This window comes from Trichosurus vulpecula, chromosome 3 (assembly GCF_011100635.1).
Source record: "Trichosurus vulpecula isolate mTriVul1 chromosome 3, mTriVul1.pri, whole genome shotgun sequence".
Lineage (NCBI taxonomy): Eukaryota > Metazoa > Chordata > Mammalia > Diprotodontia > Phalangeridae > Trichosurus > Trichosurus vulpecula.
Genome location: NC_050575.1, coordinates 244442685 through 244449557, shown reverse-complemented (window position 1 = coordinate 244449557; position 6873 = coordinate 244442685).

The window sequence follows — 6873 nt, the reverse complement described above, 5'->3', positions numbered from 1 at the left end:
AAATATCCTTCAATATGCACTCTTAAATCCATGACTTCTCTATCTAGAGGAGGAAAGCATGTTTCAGCATGAGTCCTTTAGAACTGTGGTTGGTCACTGTGTTGATCACAATTAAATAAATCTTTCAGAGATGACTGTCTTTATGATGATGTTGTTATTGCATAAATTGTTTCCCTTATTCTGCTCACTTTTCTTTGCATCAGTTCATATAAGTCTTGCCAGGTTATTTTTTTTTTGAAACTATGCCCACCACGATTTCTTACTGCACAATAATATTCCATCACATTTTCATGCTTGTTGAGCCTCTCTCCAACTGATGGCATCCCTTCAATTAACAATTCTTTGCTATCACAAAGAGGGCTGCTATATTTTGTACATGAATCCTTTTCTCCCTTCTCTGTTCTTTTTAGGGGGGTATGCTTCTCTTAACTCCAATGTTTGCATGTCAGATTTTTCACCCAGTTCTAATATTTTCATCAAAAATGCTTCAAAGACCTCTATTTTGTTAAATGTCCCTTCCCCCCTTCCCACCCTTGTAGGAGTATACTCAGTTTTGTTGGGTAGGTTATTCTTGGTTGTAAAGGATCTAAGTTTTCCCAAACTTATTTGACCTACCACCCCCATTTCAAAAACAAAGATTACTCAATACCCCCTGCCCCAGAAATCTACTTTCTTTAACCTTTTAAGGTACATTTTTTGGTAAATTTGCCTCATTTCAAACTACTACCATGCTACCCCTATGTGGTCCCCCATTGTTCCAGTGCCCCCACAGTGTATTCCAAGCTCTCTGTTCCTTCAATATCATAGCTGCTAAATTTTGTGTGATCCTGACTGTGGCTCCTCAGTACTTCAATTGCTTCCTTCTGTCTACTTGCAATATTTCCTCCTTAAACCAGGAGCTCTGGATTTTGAGAATTTTCATTTGGGAGTTTCAGGAGATGACCAATACATTCTTTTCAATTTCCACTTTGCCCTCTGGTTCTAACATATTTGGGTGGTTTGATTTCATGGATTCTTAGAGTATAGTGTTTAGGTTCTTTTTTATTCCTGGCTTTCAGAGAATCTAATGATTTTTAAATTAACTCTCCTTGAACTGTTTTCCAGGTTAGTTGTTTTTCTATTGAGATGGTTCACATTATCTTCTATTTTTTTCAGACGTTTGATTTTGTTTTATATCTTGATGTAGCATGGTGTCATTAGCTTCCATTTGGCCAATTCTAATTTTCAAGGAATTATTTTCTTTGGTAAGGTTTTAAAAAAAAAAAACTTCTTTTTTTTCTAAGCTGTTGAGTCTCTTTCATATCTTTCTTCCATAGCTCTCATTTGTTTTTTAAACAATCTTTAACTCTCTCTCTCCTTTTATTAAATTTTAATTCTCCTAGGAATTCTTGTTGGACTTGTGTGTAAGCTACATTTTTCTTGGAAGCTTTGCTTGGAGATGTTTTCAAGTAATTCTTTTTCTTTTTGTGTCTTGAACTTCCTATTATAATAGTAGCTCTTTAGAGTGGAGGGTTCTTTTTTAATTTACTCATTCTTCTAAACTACTTCTTGACTTCAGGCTTTATGATAGTGCTGGACTCTACACTTCTGAGTATGTCTGGCCTGTGCTTCTATCCTTTTAAATATTTCTGTTGCTTTCACAGCTCAGTCTGGGGACCTGCAAGTTTTTAGTGCTCCCAAAGTGGTACAATCTAAAGAGAGATCTGTTCACTGCCATCATGGTCAGCTCTTCAATTTCCTGACCCACATTGACTTGTGTATGTTTAAGAGTCTCAGCAGACTATTACCGAACTCAGTCACTATGAGACCACAGGGAGATTCTGCAGGTATGGAACAACTAAACTGCCAACTCCTTTTTCATCTGGGACTCATGCCCTAGTTATTCCAGTGCAGGCTTAGAAACTGGGCTAAAGGCTACACCTGAGTTTCTTCTATGCTCTTGGGATCAGAGGCATACAGCTGGATTTCCAGAACTTGTTTCTTATTCAGTCCACAAGTAGGACCCCTGCTCTGGACAAATCTTCCCTTTCCTGGATCTATGAACAGAACCTAGGTAATGGTTGACACATCTGCCAGATGGCACCCATTTCTGCACCTACTACTAATTCTATGATCTTGTAGGATCTCTTTCTTCCCTCATGCTCTGTCTCACTCCTTTCCCTCCCTGTATCTCAGAATGCTCCCAGCCACCACCATGCAAGCTCCTGGCCAGCCCCCATTCCCAGTGTCTACACACCTCTCCAAAGCTGCCCTGGGCTGGAAAAAATGTCTCATTGCAACTTTTTCTTGGTTTCCCAATCAGAATGAGGACCAGTGTGTTTTCTAGATCGTTGTAGAAAAGGGATAGTGGCAAGCTAGGCTCAATTGCTTCCTCTCACTCCACTCTCTTGATTCTGTCTCCTTGAATTATTTTTAAACAACTTTCTTCCATCCAGTGTGTCCTTTGGTTCTGATTTATTATCCCTTTCCTACAGTTGCCTTTCTTCCCTTAATTCAAGCATTTTCTCCTTCCTTGTCCAGATGTAGAATCCAAGGGGATTATTTTCTCCTCAAAGCCATTAAGATGTTGAATTTACCAGGGCAATGTGTCCAGAAAGATCAGGCTGACTGGGGTCTGTTTCCTTCTGAATGAAGTGTTTCACCCTTCCTGGGTCTCCATTCAGTGCTGCTAACCAGAACCCTCTCTCAAAGTCCATCTTTTTCAGGGTCTGCTGCACACTGGGCACAGAGCTCTGGTGAGAGCAACAGGTGGCATCCTGGCAGGTTCAGGCTCCTCCAAATCCTCAGGAGGCAGTTCACCCTGGGGGAACAGCCCTGAGGGAGGAAAGACTTATTATAACTTTTATTAAAGGAAACTCAGTATTGTTCTTCTTTTATTTTAATTCTGTTTTATTTTTAATTGATTAATTTTATTCTATTTGTAATACAAAATAAAGTAAGCATTTTCCTTCTATGGTTTAATATTTTTATAATAATTCTGTTTTTAAATTTTTATTATTTTTATTCTGTATGTAGCAACAAATATAAACAGTTCCACATGCAAAATAGTAAGGAAAAATGTTTACCAAAGCACAAATCTCTTCTTTTCATGAGAAAAGTTTTCACAAAACTTTCAGTGCTTTCCAGTCTATGTTTTCTTCTAATGTTCCTTATCTTCTGGACATTTAAAAATGCTTCAGTGATCATCTTTTGTTTCTTTTTTTCAAAGAGACAACCCTGTCTGTAACCCCTCTCTCCATCCTACTTCCAACCACTAAAACTAAAACAAATAAAACTTTTGCAATAAATATGCTTAATGAAGTAAAACAAATTCCCATATTGGCCATAACTTATAGTATATGTCTTATTATGCACCTTGAGTGCTTCTCTTAGGAGATAAATAACATATTCTATCACTGGTTCTCTAAAATTTCTGTTTCTCATAGCATTTGAAAGCTTTAGAATTTCAAAGTTGTTTTCTTTACCATACTGATATTATTGCAGAAACTGTTCTCTGGATTCTATTCACTTCAAATGGTATCGGTTCATACAAGTCTTTCTAGGATTCTCTGAAACTGTCCCTTTCATCATTTCTTACTATGAACTCAACCATTTCCAAATTGATATGCACTCCTTAGTTTCCAGTTCTCTTCTACAACAAAAGAATTTCTGTAAAAACTTTTTGTACTTATGTGTTCTTTTTCTATCTTTTTAAAAGCTCTTTGGGGTGCAGTCCTGGTAGTTGTATTATTGCATTAAAGGGTGTTCACAGTTGGGTGACTTTGGGGGCATAGGAGCATATTTCCAAATTCTCTCTCAGAATATTTGGAATGATTACAAGTTCTACCAAAGGTGGTTGGAAAGCATTCTTACTTCCCCCACGGTCCCTCCAACATTTGTCATTCTCTTTTCCAGTCATATTGATGATTTGAAGGGAATGAGATGGAAAATCAGTTGTTTTGATTGGTATTTTTCTAATTATTTGTTATTTGGAGCATTTTTATATGGCCTATGATGGATAACATTTTTGTCTCTGAAAATTTCCTATTCATATCCTGCGATTACCTGTTTGGAAATGGCTCTTTTCTATATATTTGAAACAATTTCTTATAGATATAAAATATCTAACCTTTATCAAGGGATCTTGCAATGAAATTTTTTTTATCCCAGTTAACCCACATCCCTTCTAATTTTAAGTCCATGAGGTTTTGAGCAATTAATATCTCTCCACCAATGGAGATCTATATTTCTCTAAAGAGTGTCTTGTAGTTTTGAGTTGCCTTTTCCCCCTATAGTTCTGACATATCTATGTAGGTATATAAATATTTTTAAATCCTGTAGTTATATTGAATAAAATTTTTCTAACTCTTTCTACTAGGTTATGTTGATAATATATAGAAGGCTAATACTTTGGCTGAGTTTATTTTATATCCTGCTTATTTGCATATTATTATTTCAATTTAACTTTAGTTAACTCTCAAGGTTTCTCTAAATAGAATATCAAATCATCTGCAAATATGTTAATTTTGTTTTCTCTGTTCCTGTGCTTATTCTTTCAATTGCTTTTGCTAGAGTTAGCACTTTAAGAATTATATTAAATATTAATAGTGATAACAGACATCTTCACTTTAGCAGTGATCTTATTGTAATGGCCCATTATACATAATACTGACTCTTTCTTTTATGTAGATTCTATTAACTATATTAGGGAAATGTCCATATATTCTCATGCTTTTAGTGGTTTTTAACAGAACCGGCTATTGTATTTTGTCCATAAAAAGCATAATCATGATTTTTCTTGTTTCTGGTTTTTTTTTAGCATGGCCTATTACATTTATAGTTTTCTTAATCTCAAAACAACCTTGCAGTATTGGTATAGATTTGACATGATCATAGTTTACAATGTTTGTGATGTTTTGCTGCAGCCTCCTTTCCATTTCATTTAAAATTCTTGGCCAATATTCATTAGGTATGTTGAGCTATAGGTTTCCTCCTCTTATCTCTTTCTAGTTTAGCTATATAGAAAATATTTGTATGATAGAAGGAATTTTGTAAAATCCCATCTTTTCCCATTTTTGTGGACAGTTTATATAATACTAGAACTATTTGTTCTTTGATAATGCTAAGGGCAAACAAATCCCAAAACATTTAATAAATTATAAAACAACAAATAACAAAGACAATTATCTTTTGTGCCTATGTAAATAACCGAATGGTACTAGTCTTCCATTTTAGTGAATCTTTGAAGATTGTCTGACATGTCTTAAATGTATTGGTCTACACTATCTGACATATAGTAAGGGCTTACTTAATGAATGCTTGTTGACTGATCAGCTGTTTGACTGGCATAGAAGAAAAAAGAGCTCTCTGTTATTATTAATAGTTTAACAAATAAATGCTTTACCCTTAGGCCTGTTGAAAAACTAAAGTTTTCATTTTTTGAGCTATCTCCAAGCAGTTAGTTGGGTGAATGAAAATAGAATTTAGAATGAGATGTAAAAAGGTAATAATAGAACTAGAAAAGAGTAATGATTATTGTCTGACAAGGGAGAAGTTAAGGGAAATATGAAATAAATTGAAATGAAAATTTGTAGAAATTCAGTTTGGAATGTATTAAGGAAACATTGAATGTTTTAAAATATGGGCCTGGTGGTTATAGAGGAAGATTTATCTTCTAGAGATACATAGGAAATATGAGAGAAGATAAAGTCATTTAAAGATTTAATGGTTCCCTGTCCTCTGAAGCTGGCTTTGTGAATTTCTGTATTATAGCAGAAAAAGCATTAGTTATGGAGTCAGGGAATATAAGTTCAAATCATGCTTCCAGTACCTACTGTTGGCAAGACTGGTCAAGTCACCCAACCTATCTAGGCTGTGAGGTGGTTATACTAGATGGCCTAAAGATCATTTCAGCTCTGTGTTTGATCCTCTAATCCAGTGACTCGGAGGTTCCTTCCAATGCCCAAATTTCTGATCTAGATGGTCATTTTCAAGAAGTACTGTTTTGATTGTTGTATTTTTTATCTTTACATCTGTAATAAAACAGTTCTTGTCCAGCAACCATCATATTCCTAAATATTTGTTGAAGATGGGGAAAAAAAGACAACACTTTTCCAAAAGTCCTGCATTTCTACTATTCAGTGGAAAGCAAAAGAGTGGGATGTTGTACAATTGTGTGACTATCTTTGGAAGTAATCATGTTCATAAGTAAAGTTTTCCTTGCTTAAAAAAGGGAGTGTGGGAGTGGCACTAAGTGGGAACAGAAAGCTCTTGGATAACAATGAATGGAAGGAGGAGAAAGCCATTTGTTTAAATTTCTTCATTTTGGAATCCCTGTTGTTTGGGTAGCCAGAGCAGTTGGGGGCCAAACACAGGGAGCAACTTAAACTGTGTAGGCTCTGTAAGAAGCTCAGTCATCCATCAGAGGAACGGCAAGGGGCAACTGCTGCTCAGGTCACAGCCCTTCATGCCTACTTTGTTTTTAATTTTAAAAATCTCATTTGGTCTGTGCCTCAGTAAGTTTGGAGGGTTATTCTCTCACTTAAGTAGGAAAGCAAAGATGGAAATTCAGCTGAATAAACCAGTTGGAGACCATAATAATGAGATGCTTAAAAAAGTTTGTACAGCAACTTAGACATAGAACCTGGAAAAGTAAGCATCGGAGTCATCTGTGAGCTGTCATCAGTATACTTTTGGGGAAAACACAGTGTCCTAGAGCTAGGGAAATGTGTTTACTTCAGTTCAGCAAACCCTTATTAAGCACCTACTGAATGCAGCCTGGCTTTCTAGGCTCCGGGGTGGGGTGGGGTGGGGGTTCAAACTTAAGATAAGATCACAGCTTACCACATATAAAATAAAAAAGTACAAACATAGATAACTATAATAATAACAATA